General features: G+C 37.5%; 1 pseudogene across 1 annotated transcript in view; it reads left to right on the top strand.

The window, feature by feature from the left end:
• Positions 1–21,976, top strand: part of LOC114318177 (uncharacterized) — a 51,404-nt pseudogene extending 29,428 nt beyond the window's left edge. Inside the window, exons 6-13 of the transcript XR_014349717.1 lie at positions 8,729–8,955; positions 9,120–9,241; positions 9,494–9,554; positions 9,805–9,945; positions 14,103–14,203; positions 14,563–14,790; positions 14,864–15,109; positions 21,741–21,976. The product of XR_014349717.1 is annotated as an uncharacterized LOC114318177 (transcript). The remainder of the gene's footprint in view (positions 1–8,728; positions 8,956–9,119; positions 9,242–9,493; positions 9,555–9,804; positions 9,946–14,102; positions 14,204–14,562; positions 14,791–14,863; positions 15,110–21,740) is intronic.
• Positions 21,977–24,405: the final 2,429 nt, after the last annotated feature.

Here is a 24,405-nt window from a genome sequence, read left to right as displayed (position 1 = left end):
GCCTATTCTCAAGCTTAAGTGTGAAAAATGTAGCTTTTCCGACCTAGTTTTCAAACCGGAAGTCCCGCGCTAATTCTGTAAGTTTCCACAACTTGCATTGGTTTCTCCCGAGATGTTGGAGGTGTTCCACGGGCCTTCTCAGGACTGTTACAGGATTTTTTGGCCCCCGGTGGCCTATTTTCAAACTTAAGTGTTTAGGAAGTGCATTTCTTGAGTTAGTTTTCAAACCGGGAGTCCCGTGCGAGTTCTGTGAGTTTTCACGACTCACGTTGGTCCCTCCGTAGGTGTTTGAGGTATTCCCCGGACCTTCTCTTGACTGTCACACGATTTTTGCCCCCCGACGGACTACTTTCAAGCTTAGGTGCGAGAAAAGTGCCGTTTCGGACTTAATTTTCAAACCAGGAGTCCCGTGCTAGTTCCATAAGTTTTCACAACTTTCATTCGTCCCTCCCGGGTTGTTTGACGTGTTCCCCAGACCTTCTCGTGACTGTTACACGATTTTGGCCCTCGACGGTTTATTTTCGAGCTCAAGTCTGAAAAAAGTGCATTTTTTGATTTAGTTCTTAGGCTGAGACTCCTGTGCTAGTTCTATAAGTCTCCGCAACTTACCTGGACCCTCCCGAGATGTTTGGGGCATTTTCCGGTCTTTCTTGTGACTGTTACACGGTTTTGGCCCCCCCGGTGTCCTATTTCCAAGCTTAAGTGTGGAAAAAGTGTCTCTTTCCAACTTAGTTTTCAAACCGGGAGTCCTGTGCTAGTTCCGTAAGTTTTCACGACTTACATTAGTCCCTTCCGGGGTGTTTGACGTGTTCCCCGGGACTTCTCGTGACTGTTACACGATTTTGGCCTCCGACGGCTTATTTTTTAGCTTAAGTGTGAAAAAAGTGCATTTTTTGATTTAGTTCTCACACCGAGAGTCCCGTGCTACTTCCGTAAGTCTCCGCAACTTACATTGGACCCTCCTGAGGTGTTTAGGGCATTTTTCGGTCCTTCTCGTGACTGTTACACGGTTTTGGCCCCCCCGGTGTCCTATTTCCAAGCTTAAGTGTGGAAAAGGTGTCTCTTTCCAACTTAGTTTTCAAACCGGGAGTCCTGTGCTAGTTTCGTAAGTTTTCACAGCTCGCGTTGGTCACTCTCGAGGTGTTTGAGGTGTTCCCGGCTCTTCTTGCGACTTTTACATGATTTTGACCCCCCGATGACCTACTTCCAAGCTTTAGTGTTAGAAAAGTGTATTTTCGGACCTAGTTTTCAAATCGGGAGTCCCGCGCCTGTTCGTTAAGTTTTCGTAACTCAAATTGGTCCCTCCTGAGATGTTCGAGGTGTTCCCCGGGCCTTCTCGTGATTGTTACACGATTTCGGCACGCCGAGGCCTATTCTCAAGCTTAAGTGTGAAAAAAGTACCTTTTCCGACCTAGTTTTCAAACCAGAAGTCCCGCGTTAGTTCCGTAAGTTTCCACAACTTACATTGATTGCTTCCGAGTTGTTGGAGGCGTTCCACGGTCCTTCTCGGGACTGTTACAAGATTTTGGGGGGCCCCTGATGGCCTATTTTCAAACTTAAGTGTCTAGGAAGTGCATTTTTTGACATAGTTTTCAAACCAGGAGTCTCATGCAAGTTCCATAAGTTTTCACAGCTCACGTTGGTTCCTCCCTAGGTGTTTGAGGTATTCCCCGGACCTTCTCTTGACTGTCACGCGATTTTGGCCCCCCGATGGACTATTTTCAAGCTTAGGTGCGAGAAAAGTGTCGTTTCAGACCTAGTTTTCAAACCGGGAGTCCTGTGCTAGTTCCGTAAGTTTTCACGACTTACATTGGTCTCTCCCGGATTGTTTGACGTGTTCCCCGAGCCTTCTCGTGACTGTTACACGATTTTGGCCCCCGACGGCTTATTTTCGAGCTTAAGTGTGAAAAAAGTGCATTTTTTGATTTAGTTCTCACACCGAGAGTTCCGTGCTAGTTCTGTAAGTCTCTGCAACTTACCTTGGTCTCTCCCGAGGTATTTGGGGCATTTTCCGGTCCTTCTCGTGACTGTTACACGATTTTGGCCCCCCTCTGGGTGTCCTATTTCCAAGCTTATGTGTGGAAAAAGTGTCTCTTTCCAACTTAGTTTTCAAACCGGGAGTTCCGTGCTAGTTTCGTAAGTTTTCACAACTCGCGTTAGTCACTCCCGTGGTGTTTGAGGTGTTCCCGGCCCATCTTGCGACTGTTACATGATTTTGGTCCCCCGATGGCCTACTTCTAAGCTTAAGTGTTAGAAAAGTGTATTTTCCGACCTAATTTTCAAATCGGGAGTCCTGCACCTGTTCGTTAAGTTTTCACAACTCAAATTGGTCCCTCCTGAGATGTTTGAGGTGTTCCCCGGGCCTTCTCGTGATTGTTACACGATTTCGGCCCGCCAGGGCTTATTCTCAAGCTTAAGTGTTTCCGACCTAGTTTTCAAATCGGAAGTCCCGCGCTAGTTCTGTAAGTTTTCACAACTTGCATTGGTTTCTCTCGAGGGGTTGGAAGTGTTCCACGGGCCTTCTCGGGACTGTTACAGGATTTTGGGGGGCCCCCGATGGCCTATTTTCAAACTTAAGTGTTTAAGAAGTGCATTTTTTGACTTAGTTTTCAAACCGGGAGTCCCATGCGAGTTCCGTAAGTTTCCACAACGCAACGCCCCTCCCTAAGTGTTTGAGGTGTTCCCCGGACCTTCTCTTGATTGTCACACGATTTTGGCCCCCCGATGGATTATTTTCAAGCTTAGGTGCGAGAAAAGTGCCGTTTCGGACTTAGTTTTCAAACCGGGTGTCCCGTGCTAGTTCCGTAATTTTTCTAGTGGATCTTAGCGATGAACTGTCATCTTTTGTTCTAAAAAGCCCAATCTCAACTCTGATATCTCAAAACCCACCACGTGTTTTAGATGGGCTCTTGTCTTTAGCCTTAAAGCATCTAAAACTCAAAAGAAAAGGAGCTGAAGACAAGGATCTAGCTCTGCGGCACTCGAAGTGTTAAAGTATTGAAAGACCAAGCCTTCCTATTCAGAGTTCTTCCCAGAGCTTGTTTCTCCCTCCTAGTGCTAGTAGCATGAAGAAGTAAGCAACTCGGGAAAATCCAAGATTGAGAAAAGGAGAATTTCTAGAGGGAGAAGAGCAACCAAGCCGGAACGAGGTCTAGTGGATGTGGAAATTTCAAAGGCTATGGAAATCATTGATGTAGCGTCTTCCTTCCCTGATGAGTGTAAATTCAGTTTGCTTTGATTTTGATGAGAATGTATCTCAAGTTTCTAGTACTTGTCCGAATTTGGAATTAGGTGTTCATGCACGGCCTATGGTGGCTGGCCCTAAAAGCCTCATGAATCATGCTGATTTTGAGTTGGAATTGTCAGGGGTTGGGGCGACCCCTAACATTCCAGATGTTACAAGGGTTATGTATGACCCATCGTCCCTCAATAATTTTCTTTATGGAAACCAAAAATAAGCAATTAGTTCTAGTGAGGATTCTCCGAAAAATCCACTTTCTAAATAAAAGCTATGTCGACCCTGTTGGGTTGTCAGGAGGTCTTGCTCTGTGATGGAAGGAAGAGGTGGACATGAATGTGAGCTTCAAGTCCCCAAATATTTTTAAATGCACACTATCCATGGGAATGACAGCTTCTAGTTGGCTTGCCACCTTTGTGTACGCTCCTCCTCGCTTGGCTGATAGAAGAGCATTTTGGCAATATCTAAAAAAATTTGGCTTCTTAAAATGTGTATCCTTGGGTCCGTATGGGGGATTTAAATGAGGTGGGCTAGTCATGGGAGAAACAGGGTTCTGCAAGATATAATAATGCTAGAATGCAGCAGTTTCAAGACCTACTATCAGAGTGTGAGTTAATGGACCTTGAGTTTAAAAGTGCACCATATACGTGGATTAACAACCAATTGAGTGTCAACAACGTGAGGGAAAGACTAGACAAAGCTTTGGCAATAGTGAGTTGGAGACAATTGTACCCCATGCGCAAGTGCATCATGAAGCAATGGTGGGGTGTGATCACTGCCCCTTCTTCTACACTATCACATACCTCCCAAGAAGATACCACGCCTGTTCAAATTCAAATCCATGTGGACTACTAGCCTGGAATGCTTTGAAGCTCTGTTATCAAAATCTTACGATTCGATTCGCAATTTTTGCAAAATCGATACGAATCTATGGGTGAATCTATTTTGAAAGTGAATCTCTTGTGAATCACATGATTCACAATCGATTCACGATTCGCATGATTCACAATCGATTTACGATTCGATTCACTTTTTACGATTCATACAATTTTTAAAATTGTTGTGTCTAACATATTTTCAATTTTTTCTCTCTCTATCTTTTTAGTAAAAATGACATAATACAACTTTTAATAGTGTTGAATAACCAACATATATACATGATTTATTGTTATTTTAGTGATCATAGAGTTTTTAATAGGATCCAATTAGATTCAGTCAAACCAACATATTTTTAACCTTTCTTCTCATTTTTTTTTTCTTTAAAAAATCATAATATATCTTCTAAAGATGTTAAGATTAAAGTTACACTATGAATTATCTATTGCTATTTTATTAGATTGAATATTAAATGTGTGAGATAGGTTAGACATTTTAAAATGTTTTAGGCTTTAAAATAAAAGATTTTAAATTATTCTTTCTTGTTATTTACTCATTGTTACTTAGAAAAGTATGTGTGCTTATTGTCCAAATATCAATATTGTTGTTAATTATTATTACTTTGGAAATTGATAGTTTGTCTATTTGGTTATTATCTTTATTAAGAATGGTTTATAAGAAATATCTAAAAAAGAAAAAAAGTAAGATGGTTATACCTTTGTTAACTTCTTGCCTATTAGACTACACGATTATCATTCAAAATAACATTTTCATTGATTTAAGTCTAAATATTACATATTCTTAATATATATTTAACATCTAAATGTGTAGATATATGTTTTTAAGTAATTTAGAAAAAGTAACTAAATCTTTACGATTCACAATTCGATTCGATTTGCAATTCGGTATGAGGCCATTTCGATCCATGATACGAATCTCGATTTGACAACTATGCTCTGAAGTGATCCAATCGTCCTGGCTATAGCTAACCTAGGGTCCCCAATGTATCGCTTCACAAAAAAGCTTAAGAAATGCAGAAAAGAGTAGTCCAGTTGGAGCAAGGAAAAATTTGGGGATAACTGAATAAAAATAGGTGTTTTGAAAAAAGCATTGCTGAAGATTCAAGCTCAACCATACACATATGATAACTTCGTTTAGATTCGTAATATTCAAAGTGAGTTAGAAGTGGTGCTGGGAAGGGAAGAGATGTATCAACATCAGTGGTCTAGAGTCAATTGGCTGAGGTATGGAGACAAAAACACAACGTTCTTTCATGCCACTGTTATCCAAAGGAGGCAAAGAAATCAGATGGTTAAGCTTAAGACTGAATTTGGGGAATGGTGTGATATGGATGAAGCCATAAACAACCAGCTATTCTCTTACTTCCAAAAGCTTTTTAAGGCTTCGGAAGCTAGAGACATGACAGAAGCTTTATCGGTTGTTGATTGTGAGGTTACTGAAGCCATGAATGCAGACCTTACCAAGCCTCTCACTGATGCTGAGATAAAATTGGCAGCCTTCCAATTGGGCCCCCTTAAAGCCCCATGTCCAGATGGCTTTTCAGGTATTTTCTACCAAAAGCATTGGGAAGTGGTTGGTCCAGAAGTTTGTTTAGCAGTTTGGAGTTTTTTCAATCAAGGGTTTGTGTCAAGAGAATGGAATCACACTAATCTTATCTTCATTCCAAAAGTGGCGGCTCCAGAGACACTTAACCATTATTGCCCTATTAGCTTTTGCAACTTCAATATGAAAATCATCACAAAGGTTTTGGCTAATAGGCACGAGAATTCTCAAACAGCTTGTCACAGCCTTTGTACCTGGCTGTTTGATTCAGGACAATATTCTGATAGCACATGAAGCATCCCATTTCTTGAGAAATCAGAATCGGGGCGAGAGGTTGGATTTAGCCTTGAAATTGGACTTCAACAAGGCTTATGATCAAATCCAATGGGATTTTCTTGAAGTGGTTCTCAGTAAGTTGGGGTAATGGGTGAAGTGGGTGATGGAGTGTGTCACGACGGTAAGTTTCTCAATCTTTGCCAGTGGGGAGAAAAGAGCTGTTTTCACTCCTTGTGGACTTGGGCAAGGGGACCCTCTATCCCCTTACCTCTTTCTACTTGTGGCCGATGTCTTGTCCAAATTGATAGCTCGTGGAATTCATTCTAAGGCAAATCTTGGGACTAAAGATGAGAAGAACTTGTCCAATCTTATCTCATTTGTTTTTGGCCGATGTCCTATCCTCTTCTTCAAGGCTAACACTGTTGGATGTCAGAATATGCTCCATATTCTTCAAGTGTACAGCAGGGCGTCGGGCCAGCTTCTCAACCTGGACAAGTCTGAAATTGTCTTTTCGGCCAATGCTTCAGAGGTGCTTAAAGAGGGGATTTGTGGAACAATGGGTATCAACAGGGCCGGACCAAACATCAAATATCTGGGTTTACCTACGATGTGGGGGTGATCGAAAGCAGATGCTTATGGTTTTTTGATTGAAAGAATGGTTTCTAAGATGCAAGGGTGGGAAAACAACTTGCTTTCTCATGCCGGCAGAGAAGTTCTTATTAAAGCAGTGGTGCAAGCTATTCCGTCCTACGATATGGTTTGCTTCTATCTCCCCCAGAGCTTTTGCCACAAGTTGGATGTTGCTATTCAAACTTATTGGTGGAAAGGAGATCCGGGAAACAGAACCAAGTGGGAATCTATGTGCTTACCAAAATTGGAAGGGGGTATGGGATTCCAGAATTTTTTCACAATTCAATCCAGCTTTGCTTGCAAAGCAAGGTTGAAGGTTAATTAAACACCCCAATTCTTATTGGGCAAGAATCTTTAAAGGGCTGTATTACCTGAATTCAGACTTCTTGCATGCGTCTAGAGGGGTCAGAACATCATGGGCACGGGCAAGTTTGTTGAAAGGCAGAGAACTATTGCTAAAAGGGTCTCAGTGGCAGATTCACAAGGAAACTCAGTAAGGTTTTGGGATGATTGTAGGATTCCTACAACCAGTAAACTCAGTAAGGTTTTGGGATGATTGTTGGATTCCTACCACCAGTAATTTCAAGATATCTTCCAATAAACCCTCTGATTGTGATATTTTTCTGGTTTCAGATGTTATAGACCAAGTCCACAAGCAATGAAAGTTGGAATCAATTCAATCCATCATTTCTGCAACTGATCTAGAGGCCATTAAATCCATTCAATTATCCTTTGAAGGTTGTGACGATGCTTGTTTTGGCATCCAAACAAATCCGGAGTTTATACAGTGAAATCAGGGTACCAGTTGGCCAAAGTTTTATCATCTAGTCCTCCCCCTGACCAACCTTCTTCCTCCTTTCTCCTCCCCCCTAATTTCTGGAAACACATTTGGACTCTTCAGGTACCACCAAAAATCCTCCATTTTTGGTGGAGATTTTGCAAGAACTTGCTAACAACTAAGGTAAACCTATCTAAATGTAGATGTGCTGCATCTAACATGTGCCCTGTGTGTCTGAAAGAAGAAGAATCAGTAGAACACTTATTGTTTGATTGTGGTTGGACAAAGGCGGTGTGGTTTGGGAGCATGTTAAAATTGGACCAAATTGAAAATTTTGGGAATGAAATTAACATAATTAAAACTTAAAGGACCAAAGTAACAAGAAATGAATGCTTTAATCACCAAAAATGTCTTTTATCCTAAATCTAATATAAAAATTGAAATGCTATACAAATATAGATCCAACAGGTATTGAGACACAAGCGGAATTATCTATTATACTTCAATTTTATATATAAAATATACATTTTATTTGATGTGATTTTTATTTTTTTATTTTTTCAGTAATGCCTTTTAATTGTCCTATCTAATGACTATTTAAAACAATTAAATTTTTTCATCATTCATCACATTGCTCTCAATCATTAAACCATCTAATAGTTTAAAAACAAAATTGCACCCATCACAAGTAAGTACATGTATCCCAATACTCATAATTTTTTTTCTCAAATTGCCAAAAGATAGATTGTTGAAGATGCCCATTTTATTTCTGACAGTTGCACGATCAATTGCTTCCAACATTAATGGTGTTATCACCTAGAGTCGAGACTTCACAAGTAGTGGAACATCAAAACAAACAAAAATAATCAATCAAAGAGAAAGTAGGAGTAGTTACCATAAATCTTGATTGTCACAGATTTAGATGACGCAAGCATGATAATCTTTGAGGAATTCATTCACTATGATGGATTTGTAGCAACAGTATATGAAGTAGTCTGACATGAAACAAAATTGGTAATGGACTATCAATGTTCCAAACGCAATGATAAATGTTCTGGTTATAAATGATTTGGTTATTTGAATTTTCCTTTTGTTCCAAGCGTTAGGAGGGGCAATTGAAAAGACACAATCATTCGAATCGACATATGGAAAATTGGTTATGTAATTCTTTTTCCTTATCATGGGCATTTGTGGAATATGAAAATGTAGAAAACACTCAGATTCCTTCCACTTTTTAAAGTAGTAGATATATATATCTATATCAGATATGTTGTAGATTGTGATTAAGTGGCATTTTTAGCTATAACATATTTAATGGATAACAAAATCCTTTTTCAAGTTCACTGAAAATTAGTGGTTGTCTGCAGCCTATATGGAATGCAATAATAGACTTTGATCCTCAAATTTTTATCTGGCTGGGTGACAACATCTATGGGGACATTGGCGCCCTTTGAAGTTATTTGGAAAGGAAAGGACGATTGGGCTGTGGAAGAATGTTCCAAGATTCATTCCTTCCTCTGAGCATGAAATGCAGGCCAGATATGATAAGGCTAAGAGCAATGATGGATACAATCGTCTTCAAGAGAATGTGAAGGTGCTTCACTCAAACTTATGCTTTACTATATTATTATACCTGCCAATTTTTTGAATGATACCTTTATGGAGAGTCTGGTAAGCATTTATTGATTGTAGCGATCGTACATTCTCTTCACAGTTTTAGTTAAAATCTCCTGACCTAGTTATGTATGAACGATGTAGGTAATTGGCACATGGGATGACCATGACTTTGGATTAAATGATGCAGGAAAAGAATTTGATCGGAAAATTACCAACCAAAGGCTTATGCTGGATTTCTTGGATGAACCTCAAGATAGCCCGCGGTGAGGGAAAAATCACAATTCAGAGTTATTGCTGTCTATACTTTTATATTTTTAATGTTTTATTTTTTATAAACAATCTGCTTAAGGGTATTGCATATTATTTTCAAATTATGCAAGTTTGTAAGCAGGGAGAAACTAATTTTCTTGACCTGCTAACACTAACGGTTGCCGTGCAAAAAGAAGTAGCAAGAGTTGATTTCTTTGTATGGGTGCAGTGCAGCTGCTGAATTTCTCTCATGTCTGTTGTTGCAGGCGCAAGCAGGCTGGTGTTTATGCATCCTACACATTTGGCCCTGCAGGAAGACAAGTCAAGGTTGAATCTGAATAATTTTCAGCAACTGTTGCTGTTACTTCTTCTCATTTGAAGTTGAATTGTTCTAGAGATGCATCCTGTTCATTATAATTGTCGATATGTTTGGTATCCTAATTATAATCAGTGTGTTGCTCTTGGAAAATCCATTTTTGTGTTCCGTGCCCACCTCAATTAGAAAACTTCAGTATGTGCATATAGGTGAGACCTAAAGGCATACCTTGTTCTAATTATGGGTTATAAACTTCTTCAGGTTATTCTCCTGGATACCAGATACCACAGAGACCCTTTGTTTAGTGATGGAAATATTTTGGGGAATTCGCAATGGACATGGTTGGAGAAAGAGTTGAATGGTCCTGCATCAGCCATCACTATTATTGGATCTTCTATTCAGGTATGTAAAATGTTTTGTCCCTAGTTGTTACAAAAGTATTAGGTTACTCTCCAAGGGCTAGAAGACATGCATTTATCACTGTAAAGTCTATTAATTGCTTTAAGGTGTACCTTGGCATATGTAATTAATGTGCATTAGCTTGATCTTGCATATATTTATTTTGGCATTTAATGTTATGGCAAATTTATGACTAATTTTTTTGTAGCATTCATGCAGTCCACTGTTTTGATTTGGATTGAACTTTTCTGTAAGAATTGTATCCATAATAACTTCATTCCCCATCAAGTTTAATGCCTTCTCCCTATTACACGTTATTGGGTAGAACTCACCCCAAAAGCTAGCTCTTAAGGTGAGGGTGCCCTCGCGCTTATATGCTTAATATTATTTTAGTATTCAGGCGATGTGGGGCTTCACTTCACACCCTCCATCATGTCTAGTGTGCTCACTCGACAGCACATGCAGCGTGCAGGCCAGGGACATGCACCCTACCCATCCTTGAATATTTCGGCTCTGATACCATGTTACATGCTCTTGGGTAGAAAGCACCCCAAAAGCTAGCTCTAAGCTCTTAAGATGAGGGTGGCCTCATGCTTATATGCTTAATATTAGGGACTTCGCTTCACACTCCCAACTAATTTCATCATAGCCGGGCCCTTTCCACTTAACCATAAATTCCTTGAATATCTTCCTTGTAGAGGTGGTCATTAGATTGGCTAAGATTGCTTCCACACTACTATTTTGTGCTTTGGGCATGACAATCTCCCATGTTGGCACATTGCATGAGGGGTTTTCCATGTTGGGGTGATGGGGTATGTGAAAGGCTAGATGCTTTGTATTCGAGTGGCAACCCTGTTGGTGCCTGTCACGGTCCTGTAACCCAAGTCCATGAACTGGAAATAAGGAATGATATAGGTTAAGAGAATGGCTTAAGATGACCCAATAGAAGGACAATAAGGTCAAAGAGGCTATCCAAGTACAAAGGTTGGTCCCAAACAGGAGTGAATAGGCTATCCAATTAAAAATTTCAATTTTATGTTCAATTTAATCAATTTAACCAATTAACACATGAATAATCAATCACACATGAACACAAGATTTAACGTGGAAAACCCGAAAGGGTAAAAAACCATGGTCCCAACACTCATTGAAATTCACTAGAAGATCCAAGAATATAAAGACAAAGTCGAGAGGACTTACAACCTTCACTTAGGTTTACCTAACACAATGACTTGTAATAACTCTATGAGCAGAGTCTGACCCAATCAGGCTTCTTGATCTTCAAGACACCACAAAGCTTTAGCTCCGATTGCCCAACCAGCCTTGAGTGTAGAATGAACAATGCAAAGATATGCAAAGGTTTTGAGGGTTTTTGACAAATTATCTCAAAAAAATTTCTCTCATAAATATAGGAATTGAAGTTCAGAATTATTCTAGAGATCTCACAAGTTTTGGCTATGTGTAAAATATTTGAGATACTGTAAAACAAATTATGGAGGCATTTATATCAAAAAACAGTTATTCAAAACCAATTCAGGATAGGTTTTTGTATTCCTTTTAGAACCAATTTAGGATAGGTTTTTATATACTTGTAAAACTCTTTTTGTGAAAAACTTTTTCCAATGCAACTGAAACATATGTGCAAACCTTACCTGATTGAGTAATGGAGCGAAGCTTGATTCCTTGTGTGATAGGATAGATGAGTACGAGACTTTTACGAAAATACCCTCACTTAACACTCCAAAACAATTAAATTTGTCACCAAAAATAGCCAACCAAACATATTCTATTACACAAATATTGTGCATTGTTGTGGCTTCTTGTTGCTTACTTTACTTAGCTAGTTGATTGTTATATTGTGGCACATCTCCAACCTTGTCGCTCACCGACTAACTTCTTGTGTTTGCTTGCCTTTGTAAACACCCTTGTGCGAGCTTGGCGGGATAGTTAAAGAGAGTAAACTAGCGCCACACACGTCTGCAGCCCTTTGGCAAGGCTTTCGCTTGGCTGGCGTGTAACACTAGGCTAGGGTGATAATTAGAAAAGAGTTTATAATTTCACCAATATGAGTTATATCAGTTAGATTGATCACATATGATTGAGTTGGGGGTTCGACAATTTTTTATATCCTATTGGCTTGTTCAGGACATTATATGAAGGAATTATGAGAGTTAATAGGACCTTACCTTAATTAAAGGTTTAATTGTGATAAAGTTTATTTCTTGTAGGACAAGACAGACTAATTTTATGGAACAATTTTATCTAGTTGTATAAATAAGAGTCTCAATAAGAGCTAGCACTCCTACACTCGTAAACTTGTGATGTTTGAGAGTACCTTTGTATTCAAGTTTTGCTTTGTGTGGATACTTTTAGAGGCTAGACAATTGAATGGTTTTGGATTCTAGTGGACTTCAAGGATCAAGCGTGGAATTGGATTTTGTGCTTGAGGTATTTATTCTAACTATCTCTATGGATGGTTGAGTTTGAGTGTTGTATACATCACAAACATGATCATGGGTTTTAAGAATCGAAAGAATTTTTTTAAACTTTCGCCATGCATATGCTTCCTTTCACTCTTGATGTGGCTTGCTTCAGCTCGTCAAAGGCTTTGTGGCACTCGTCCATCCAAGCCCAACCCTTATTCTTTTTAAGAAATATGTCAAGTGGGTGGAATCCTTGAGTGGCCCTCCATGAACCATTGATAGCAGTTGGTCAACCCCAAGAGCAATCTCAATTTTAAAACACTAATTGGTGGCTGCCATTCTTGATTGCTTCAATTTTGTCCTATTCCATCCGATCTGAATACTCTCATGCTCAACTAAATAGCTGCAAATAGAGTTTGGAATAGGCATTTTAAATTTCACAACAGCATTTGATCTCATATTAACCAATGCTTTCTTTAGAAGAGAGAGAGACACTTGTAACTGGTTCAATAAGAGTCAAATAAATTTTTTAGTAAGAAAAAAGGACCGCCAAACTTGTCAAGGTTGTTCCCAGAGAGACTTTGATTACAAAATAGACTAACAATACTAGATATATACATTACAGGGTGATATCGAGCTAGAAAGACCCTGTTTGGTGCAACTTATGGGGCTGCTTATTGCCTTTATTTTATTTTATTTTATTTTGGAGTGCAACTTATGTGCACAGCTTATGAGGCATAAATAGCATAAAAAGCTTAAATAAGCTGATTATTGAGAAGAAGGGGAAGGGGTGCTTTTAGGTTATGATTATGATTATCAACTTTTAACTTGCAAGAAGCTGCACCAAACAGGCTCTAAAACCCACGAACTGTTGGTGGAATCTAGAAGGCGAGAAATTAGAAATGTTTGGATAAAATATTTAAAAAATGTGGAATTTAAAATATGATACTAATAACATATGGAATACAATAATGGCATGCATTACGAAATATTGAAAGAGTTGTCAGGGACAAAGAGTTATGATCCTGCGAGGATGAGCTAACTCATTAAAGGAATCCCTTCTTGTTGTTGGCTGCTTGTCTCCTAAATAGCTGCAACATGATTAAACCAGTTAACAAAAATTGGATTAGTTGGGTTGACCCAAAACAGGTTAAATTCTGGTCGGTTGGTTGGAATTTGGGCCATATATTCTTGTTTCAATCTGGTATGGAACATTCTGTATGGAGCAGGCTGGAAGCAGGATATTTCATTTGGTTTTAATATGGTGTGCAATATGCTTGGATCTAATGACTCATTAGATCCAAGCATATTAATGAGAATACTGATAATTATTTGTCTTGCATTTATTTGTTAGTGTTGAAGCTCTAGCTAAGTACATGACAAGAACCTTAGCTTTGGTTTCTAGCCTAAATTTTTTTGATCCTCCCTGTTAATGCCCTTTTTCATAATGAATTAATAGCATTACTTGCAGCCAAGTTGGCAGCTTTTATGAGTCCTACCAGTACTCATTGCATGTTTTTCTTTTAATGTTTGCCCAAAGGATGGATTGGTCAGTACGTGGCAAACAAACTCTAATTGCAATCCTGTGGTAATTTTAAGTGATGAGTAGACATGTCTCATGATGCCAATTTTATATTCATAAGCTTTGTAGTTTTCTGCTTCATTTATTGCTTGAAATTTTGCAGCTTTTTCAGTCAATTTTATTTGCACAATGTGCACTTCTATTTCTTCTTTCAGGTTATATCAAATCTCTCTGCAATAACTGGCCCTTTGTTTTATATGGAGTCATGGGGACGTTTCCCAAAGGAGAGGATTTTAAGTTGATTGATGATAGTAAGGTGAATTATCTTCTGCTTATTCTGTAACTTAAATGGACTACTTCAAGTTTAATTTATTTGAACTGAACCGCTTTCACTCATGATCTACTTGCCATATGTTTTTCACACTAGCACTGGGACTCTAGGGAAGATTAAGAAGAAGTACGCCCAGTTTAGTCCCATTTGATGGGATCTGGGAGGAGTAGATTGGGTACAGACCTACCCTTTGGCATAATCTGCACAAAGTGGCTGCCCAATTTATATTTTCTTCTTTTCTTTTCTTCATTCTGCTCCAAAATAGGATATAAGCTACCTGCTATGCTATACATTTGAATCGCTTTAGTCCAATAACTCATGTGCATTTTTCTTTTCTTGCATAGAGGGATGGAGTCTTCTTCATAAGCGGAGATGTCATTTTGGAGAAATTACACGATATGACTGTGCTAGTGGATATCCCTTGTATGACATAACCTCAAGTGGGCTTACCCAAGCTGTCAAGAAAGCAGTCCTGCCACCGTTACATTTCCTAGTGATGTTCCTGGCGTGGTTGACACCAAGTACCTTGAGAGTTATGGACAAAAGCTGTAGATCCAGCTCATGCACATATGGTATGCTTTTCCCCACAATTTTTTCAACTTGGACCTTCAAATTTTGACCTTCTAAAATGTAAACATCTTTTAGGGCAACCAAATTTTGGAGCGATAGAGATAAATTGGGATGCTACTCCAGTGAGTTTGAAAATTGAAGTTGGGGATGCAAATGGATTCCCAGTTATGAGCGTGAATACCACATTACTAGAACTCCAAGCGAGAAACTCTAAAATCACCGTGGAAGCAGGAGAATATCAGAAATATTGCTCTCTTGAAGTTAATCTACCTTGGATTGTCAGATATCGCTTGGTTATTTTCTTCTTTTGTGCTTTAGCTGGTATGCAATCTTGAATTTGCAGCATTTTTCAATATCTATAATTGCGTTCTGTTTGATATGATGACTTGCTGAGATTTATTTGCTCTATATGAAATTTTGATTGTCCTACAAACCGAGAAAAACTGAGTTTGGACTAATAGACTAATAGCCCAAAACAAAGTCTAAGTGTCCCATGATCATCAAGAAGCCTTTTTGGTCCAAAAAGAAGTGTCCATGGTAGTGTTTAGTAGTTAAGGGTATTATGCTAATATCAATAATTGTTGGACATGGGTTGTAGGGGTCGCCCATGGTTTTATTTTGGATCAAGTTATTAAATGGGTCATTCTATATAGGTTTTATTATATCTAGAATAATCGTAGTGGTCAAAAAGGTCCAAGTTTCTTATTTTGAAACTAGAGTAGAATTAGAAGTTATCAAAGTTTTCAATTGTAAATTATAATTGAAATGGAATTGGATGTCATAGTCATAGGAATATTTGTACCTAGTTTCCAAATTTGAGTCAATAGTCTTTATAGAAGTAGGAAAGTCTTTAGCCTATAAAAGTATGTGTAATCTCAATGATTCAATAGAAGAGTTGATATTATGAAAATCTGAGATTGTGTTTGTATGTGATTGGCCTAATCATTGCAAGGGTGAAGCTACTCTTTCTCTCTCTTCTTCTTCTACTTCTTCTCTGTCTTCTTCTTTACGTACATACGCAAGTTATTATTCTTGGGTTACTATTCACAGCTCTAAAAAAGTGCACCTTTTAGCCTCTAAACCACATTCAATTATCGTCAAATCAACCTTAATTCCTTCTCCTACATATTAGCTTTCAATTTAACCATCAAAACCCTAAATTACATATTGTTTGGGTTCTTAAATTGCCTTTGTTTAAAAAATCTAGCAAGCTATCCTACAGCACCATGATTACTCCTCAATTTGTCAAAATAACCCACAATCGTCTTTCTTCTTCCTCCTCTTCTTCTTCTTCTTCTTCTTCTTCTTCTCTCTCTCTCTCTCTCTCTCTCACAATTTTACCCCTTGATGTAGTCACCTCGCCACCTATTGATTAGGGAGGAGGATGAGTAAGCAAAGGTGGAAGGTGAATGGGGTATTGAAAGTGTTGGTGGTAGTGTGTTCAACATCAATAGGGTGGCTCAGGTAGGTGATTGATGCTATCATGTCTATGGAATAGGGCTATTCACGGGTTGGATTGGCTCAGTTTTTTGGGCGACCGCCAACTGAACCGATAACATCGGTTTGAAGAACAAAGCAACCAAACTTGTCTGGTCTGACCATTGCTTCGAAACCGGCGTCTTCGGGTTGTAGAAATACTGGTCGGGCTTCAGTCAGTGGTGCAACTCCAGCATCTTCCTCAATTCAACAGCATCGTAGGAAAAGGAGGAGGGGAGTGAGAGTTCTTGGGAAGAAGATCAAAGAGGGTAGAGTAGAGGAAAGGAAATGTGGTTTCAAGTGAGGATGATAAAAAATGGAGGGAGGAGACGGTTTAGGGAGGGGGCGATCAGAGGAGATAAAGGGTTGAGGGGGAGATAGAGGAGAAAGTCAGATACAGAAAAGGTACAACCATTTCCGCTGCTGCGATATCTCTACCGCAAGCTCAACCAACCACCACCATCTTTTACAAAATATCTATATTTTTTTTTCCGTATAGAATATACACATAAAGGAGAGATGAGAGAGAGAGTTTCTCTCTTGACTGAAGTAGTGAGAGAGAGAGAGAGAGAGAGAGAGAGAGAGAGAGCTAATGATAAGAGTGAGAGGAGAGGAAAAGTCCGAAGGAAATAATTAGAGAGAGAGAGAGAGAGAGAGTAACGTAAATAATGAGAGAGATGAAAAAGAGGAGTTATTGATAAGAGTAAAAAGAGAGGAAAATCTAACAAAAATAAGAGAAGAGAGAGAGAGATAGGAGATGAAAGGACTCTTGAATGATGGAATGGAGGAATGCTGCTGTATGTTGAAACTTTCTAATCGAAAGAGATGCATTAAATGTGAGAAGAGACATGACCTTGAAAACTTTCAAAGCTATTCAATTTTGTTAATTAAAACATCTTCTGTAGGGTTTTAATCGGATTAAAGGTTTTAAATCCATTGCCCGAGCTGAGACTTGATTTCCTGACTGATTAACACCAGTTTCTGACCAAAGCAGGCATCGAAATTGACCGCAGCATGACGGGTCGGTCTGGGTTGGTCACTTTTATGAACAGCCCAACTATGGAAATGTAGGCAAATTTGGTCTCTGTAGTAGTATATATCTATGTATATATATATATATATATATCAATTGCTAGTTGCTATTGGTCTCATTCTTCGGTATACTGTATACGACAACTATATAGTGTACGCAACTATATAGAGGGGAAGAAAGTATAAATATAAGTGTAAACCAAATGTGGTTTATTTTGCTTATGTGTCATCAATTCTTAGTATTTTTTTTTATTTTCACAATTTTTAAGTGACACGTGTCATGGGTAAAATGGATATTTAAACAATTATTACATGATGTCATCCAAACCATTATTCTTACAAACGACAAACGAATGGGTGGGGGAAGTTGTATATGATTCCTAAAATAGAAAAGAGATCTCTACCATTTCCAAAACCACATGGGGCGCATTATATTAATGAAAATCTTAAGGGAGGTTAGTCTAATCTACTTTTTTTTCTTCCCCCTCATGTCTATGGATTATTTGCATACTCATCTTTTGTTTACGAATTTCTATATTGTTGCCCCCTAAATAGCACATAGATAGAGACCCACGACTAAGGTTCTGAAAAGCGGTTGCAGTCGCTGTAACGGTGGCGGTGGCGCAGGCGCGGTTGTGGGGTCTACAGGCCGTAGCATAACGGTTGTGGTAACCAGAACCGTGAATTTTTTTATTTTTCGCACAATTTGAAAAAAACTTACAAATACGCATATTTTTTTTCCATGATTAAAATAAATATTGATCAATTTTTATATGATCCAATATATTTCACATTTTTAAATCACTATAAACTGAGTTTTTTATATTTTATTTTAATAATTAATGACTTTATATTATACAAAAAATCAATCACTAACTATTATATATAAGATAACCAATGACAAAAGTAAGAAAATAAATAAGAGCCTAAATATATATATATACATATTTTAACCAAGCCAAATAGATAATGACCACAATTATTATTATTATTAAACAATATATAGATAGACACACACAAACAAAATGGTTGAGTGATAGCAGCTGAATAGAATAGCATAGGTCTTACAGCTTCAACTAATCAATAATATGTTCATCTTCCCTCTTCTCTCTCTATCTCTTGCTCCTTCATCTTCCCTCTTCTCTCTATCCCTCTTCCCTCATTTTCAGCTTTTTTTTTTGTGTTTTTTCGAAAGAAGCAGTTCAAAACCGTTACGTAACGGTGCGTAACAGGTCGTTACGGCACCGTTATGACCGCTACGGTAGCCGCTACGGCCGACACACCTGTGAATCTCAATCACACTGCAAAAGCGGCCGTAACGGGTGGCGGTAACCACCACAACCGTTACTAACGGCGTTACGTAACGGTTGCGGCCGCTTTTTAAAACCTTGCCCACGACATGACATTGACATTTTGACACATCAATTATAAAAAAATACAGGACATGAGGGGTTCTTGGAACTTTACCTAGATTCTTGGAGAGAAATGTAGAGACTTGTAAATAATTCTACACTTGTAGATAATTGTCTTGTACATTCTAGAATGGTCAATTTGAGGATTTAATTGAAGTATTTGATTGCTCTCTATTCTTAAGATCTAGATTATTCATTTTAAGCTTGTAAAGAGCGCCGGGGGGGGTGGTGGGGGCTCATTTGCCCAAGCCACCTAACTTCCAGGGAATACAAGCTCTCTTGGAATCTTCTTCAAAATTCTCTCTGGTGAAAGTTCTTCCTCAAACTCTCTTGGTGTGTTAGCTTCTCTTAAGCTCCCTTCCAAAGTTAGGATAACTTAAGTGCATGCAAGCAGGCGACAAGCATCTAAGGCCGCACTGTAGGCTCGAATATTAAGATTGTGACAGTCGGTACCCATTTAAATAAGTACCACCTCCTCGACCACACCTTCACTACTACCATCTCCATCTCCACTTCCACTGCCACTACCACCACCTCCATCTTTACCTGTATTTTCACCATCACCACTTCCACAACTCCACCACTATCACTCCACCACCCTACCACCATCACCATCACCATCACCCTCACCCCCACCACCATTACCACCATCTATTGGGAAAAAAAATCAATGAAGCAAACGAGATGGTTAGGTTCATTTGTCCAACTCAGCTAATTCAACACTCAACCTGCTTAAACCGTTTATTACACGGATGCGTAGGCCTGTGCAAAATACCGCCCAATTCACACCGAGCCGCCCACTAACTGCCTGTTAGTTTGAACCGCAGTTTGAAATTTATAATTCGCCTTCAAAACCGCTCCACTCTGCCATAGTTAATACATATATTTTTTTTTTACCTCTAATGAAATATCAAAGTAAAAATAAATGTGAGAGAGATTAATATGTGAAATTTGTTGTAAATTCGAGTTACACATATGAAAAATATTATGTAAAATTAGTAAGTGTTATATATATATAAAAAAATATTATACAAATTAGTGTTAAATATTATGCAAATGCTTGATAATTGTTTAAGATTATTCTTTAACCAACTAGCAAATTGAAACAACTCAAACCGTCCAAATCGCAGTTTGGTTATTTGCCAATCCACCATTCATGGGTTGGTTTATAATTTTACCCACAAACCACACCGAACTGCACTGTGCACACCCCTATGTATGGGTTTAGATGGAGTGGTTTTAAATGCATAAGCTGTTTTGACTCGTCAAAAACCCACCCAAACCCATCTGTTTGCCACCTCTAGACTAATAGCATAGTTATGGCATTTATGGAAAATTGTGTAGTGTGTATAAATTTCTTTTCGAGTGTCTTTAAATGCACCCCACTCTAAAATTTGAATTTTGTTTTTTTTTCTCTTTGAACACTCCAATTAATCCCAACCCTACCACCAACCACCTTCGTTGTTAGGCTTCCCTTCCCCCTTCCCTTCTCTCCTTCCTACTGTCCACCATCCCTTCTTTTCTTTCCTCATCAACCGCCCCCTCTTACCTTCCCCACTAAACCCTCCCCTTCCCTTCCCTTCCCAACGTCCCCTGCTCCCTTTCCTTCCTTGCCTTATGCCCCCCACCTCTCACCTTTCTCCTTTTCAAACCCTAACTCTAACCCACCACCCTGTTGAGAGAGAGAGAGAGTCACAGATGGGTCAAGGGAAGAAGAATGGGGTGGCAAGGGATTGTAGTAGAAGAAGAAGAAGAAGAAGAAGAAGAAGAAAGGGGAGGAGGTGGCGGCAATTGAAAGGGGGGTGCTAGTGGAGTTGAGAGCCTGGGAAGCATTGGTCGGAGCTAGGGAGGGCTGGCTGTAGCTAGGGTTTGTGTTTGTTCCTTTTGGTAATTTGATTTAGAGGTAAATGGTATTATTTATTTATTTATTTATTTAGTTTTTGAAAAATAGGGTCTCCAACAATTTTTTTTGCATTTACAAACTCCTTTATTTTCTATTCTTGGGAGATGATGCTTAGTATGCTTTGACTTAGTATTTGCTCATTTTTTATTTTCTATATTAATGCACACTATCTTGTTGTTTGGACATTTTATAAGTTGACATCTTTTGTGTAAATTTTGTGCGGTCTTGTCTTGTTGAAGTCAAGTACTTTTAGATTGCTTAATTCAATGGTAAATAAATAAAAATAATAAAATGATATGCCGAATAGTGGGGAAAAGGATAAGAAAGACAATTTTATGGTATTGTATGAAGGAAGATCTTGGCATTCCTTATTTTTGAAGTACAAGATATTCATCAAATAAAATAAGGGATCATGCACTTGAGAAGAGAAAAAGGTACCATATTATACTCGATTTATGTATGACATGGTCACAGGAGGGATTCTGGGGTTATTACAACCTGGGAAAGGGTAAAAACTTGTGAAGTTAAAGGTTTTGTGTTTAATAGAAACATGATGCATGTGGCAGCAAATGTGGTATCTCAGAGTTGAGATTGATTACACAAAAAGAATCTGGACACCCCAGTGCCAAAAGAAAAAAAAAAAGAAGAGATTATACAAAAAGAATGAAAACCTAAATTTATATTTGTAACAATGCCAAAGCACAGGGTTACCAACTCAAAATCCCTATGTTTTGTTATAGTTGTTTAGCAATTTCTTAAGTTAAGCAATTAACATCTTCTGAGAAAAGTAAACTTGCTTCAAGTCATTGTCTTCTTCTTTCCTTTTTTCCCATTTGACTTGTGAAGAATGGCTCTGCTCTTGTCTTGTGTGCATAAGATCATTTCAAAATAATGAGGCTAAGTGGACACTGTATAGCCTTCTTGCTTTATGACTGATAAAAGACATAGCCTTCTTGCATTGTGGATTCATTGTCTCTGGCATGTTTCTTATCAGCTCAGCGAGATGTTTTTAACTGGATGAAGAGGAACATTAACAATCAGCAAGACCCTGCATCATATTTTTGTGTATTTGCTACTTCCTTTTTATGTTTATGTTCCTTATTATGCTGTTTCCCATCCAATGTGGCAGTGTTGCTGCTTGCGCTGATATTTTTCATCTATACGGTTACATCAGTCTGCATGCAATGTCTCCACAAATGCAAGCTTGATTGACCAAGTGAGTTATCTTGATTTTACAACTAAGTGTACATAATTTAATCATTGTGGAATCAATTAACAACTAGAGATGTTACTGGTTACTAAGGTCTTGTAAATTTTGTTTTATTGGATATATATATATATATATATTTTTAAATTGCGTTAGCAGTATCAGAGTTTTAGATTATGTATGTCACCTTGTTCATACAAGCTATAAGAATAAATGTTCGTTTTCTTAACTTTTTCCTTCTGGAAGACGACTAGACGAGCTAGATTGCAATCCAGGATCTTAATACATATTATGAGCAACTGCAACAAATTTTGAGTTTTGTACAAGCAATACATATATACTTCCAATGGATTCTGAACACGTTTGGGGATTGACTAGAATTGATTTAAATAATGACCAAGTTTAGTAAGAAATTACAAATGTTCTCATGCCCGTTTGATGCTCATGTTTCTGGTCTCTGTATTGACACTTGACAAAATGGTTATCCAAATAAAATGTAAGGAGCAAACCAAATCAAAACCAAGTATTGTGTTCCATTTAATTGGATTTAGCTACATGAATCTTTTTTTGCCATTCTTCTATTTCAATGGCAATATGAATCTTTTTTTTGCCATTCTTCTAATTCAATGGTAATATGCTCAGTTAGATTTAGTAAGTTCATGTCTTTTTATACAACTTTGCATGCCAGTTTAAGTCTTTCCTCTCTTATCATTTTCCTTTATAGTGATCATATCACTTTTCCTTATCGTGGCATCTATTGGTATCCGACCATTTTAATCTATTATCATTATACGTTATAGTGATCATATCACTTTTCCTTATTGTGGCATCTATTGGTATTCGACCATTTTAATCTGTTCTTTGTATTGACACTTGACTTGATAGAATGGTTATCCAAATAAAATGTAAGGAGCAAACCAAATCAAAGCCAAGCATTGTGTTCCATTCAATTGGATTTAGCTACATGAATCATTTTTTTGCCATTCTTCTATTTCAATGGCAATATGAATCTTTTTTTGCCATTCTTCTATTTCAATGGCAATATGAACCTTTTTTTTGCCATTCTTCTATTTCAATGGTAATATGCTCAGTTAAATTTAGTAAGTTCATGTCTTTTTATACAACCTTGCATGTCAATTTAAGTCTTTCCTCTCTTTTCATTTCCTTTATAGTGATCATATCACTTTTCCTTATCGTGGCATCTACTGGTATTCGACCATTTTAATCTATTCTCATTATACTAAATCTTCAATTAGTGTTACTCCTATCATTTCACGAATTTTAATTCTATCTTTCATGGACTTACCTTATATGTCTTATCATCCTTATCTCAAGCACTAACTTCTTGTTTCTTATTTGTCCCGTAAAGCATCGTTGGTTTTATAATCATTTTATAATTTTTTTTCTTCAACTTTGTTAGTATATGTCGATTGTATGATCTGCCACAAACACTCTACTTTAGCCAATGTACTTTAATTTATTAAGTCACATCATCTTCAATATCTTTATTGATAATGAAATCTAGTTAACGAAATTGTTCACTTTTGTATCTCTTGGTTTTTAATCTTTGTTTTCTACAATTTATATTAAAGTTAATTATTTAAAAGTCCTATTTACAAATGTTATAGTAGTTTAGGTCCTATGTAAGATTTTTTGAACCAATAAGTCTTATTTAGTAAAATTGAGAATATTATCAACATTATCAATTTTGCATAATAATGTTTTAGATAATTATTTCACTAACTGATAAAAAAAAAATAGAACATGAGAGATTAAACAATTTTGCTCTTTTACTTATTGGTTTGATTCAACTATCTAATAAAATTGAGAACATTATCAGTTTTTTAATTTGTAATTTTTTTTTTTAGTTTTGCATATTAATGTTCCATCACCATACTCCTTTATAGACACAAAATTTTCAATTTTACACAAAAAAAATTTAGGTAGCGTTTGGTAGAGTTTTGTAAATGTGATTTGAGAGTATGAGTTGTATTTTGAGTTTGTGTGTTGTGGAATTATGATTTGAGTGTAGAAAATTTGTTTGGTAAAGAGTTTTGAAAATAGTTTTGGAAAAGAGGTTTGATTTGAGTGGGGAATTATTGATGTGACATTTGATATGTGATACAAAAATTTACAACTCATAACTAAACATACAACTCAAAATTACTTTAAAGCACATAAAAAATTTAAAAATTTTCAGAAAATATTTGTCCCGATTATGTAAATCAATTGCAAAAAAAAAAAAAAAAAAAAAAATTGGAAATCAGCCGGACATCCGGGTGGTCATCCGGGTGGTCTACCGGGTGGACAACCGGGTGGACAAAAAAGGCGCCTGTGCATCAGAGTTCTCTCTGCAGAGTGTAGAAAATTGATTTGAAAACGAAACCAAACATCATGCTCCAACACACGGGTAGAAAACTGATTACAGAGCACAACCAAACAGAGCCTTAGTTTTTTCAACAAAAAAAAAGTTAGTTTTTTTATTTTTATTTTTCACACACACAAACACATACATATATATATATATATATATATTAGTTTTTTCAATTTAAAAGTTGATGTTTTAAAATTTTGAAAATCAAAAGAA

The sequence above is a fragment of the Camellia sinensis genome, chromosome 13, assembly GCF_055761805.1.
Source record: "Camellia sinensis isolate YWXY chromosome 13, ASM5576180v1, whole genome shotgun sequence".
Classification (NCBI taxonomy): domain Eukaryota; kingdom Viridiplantae; phylum Streptophyta; class Magnoliopsida; order Ericales; family Theaceae; genus Camellia; species Camellia sinensis.
The sequence above is the reverse complement of the archived record's forward strand: the minus strand, read 5'-3'. Positions and strand labels throughout refer to the sequence as shown.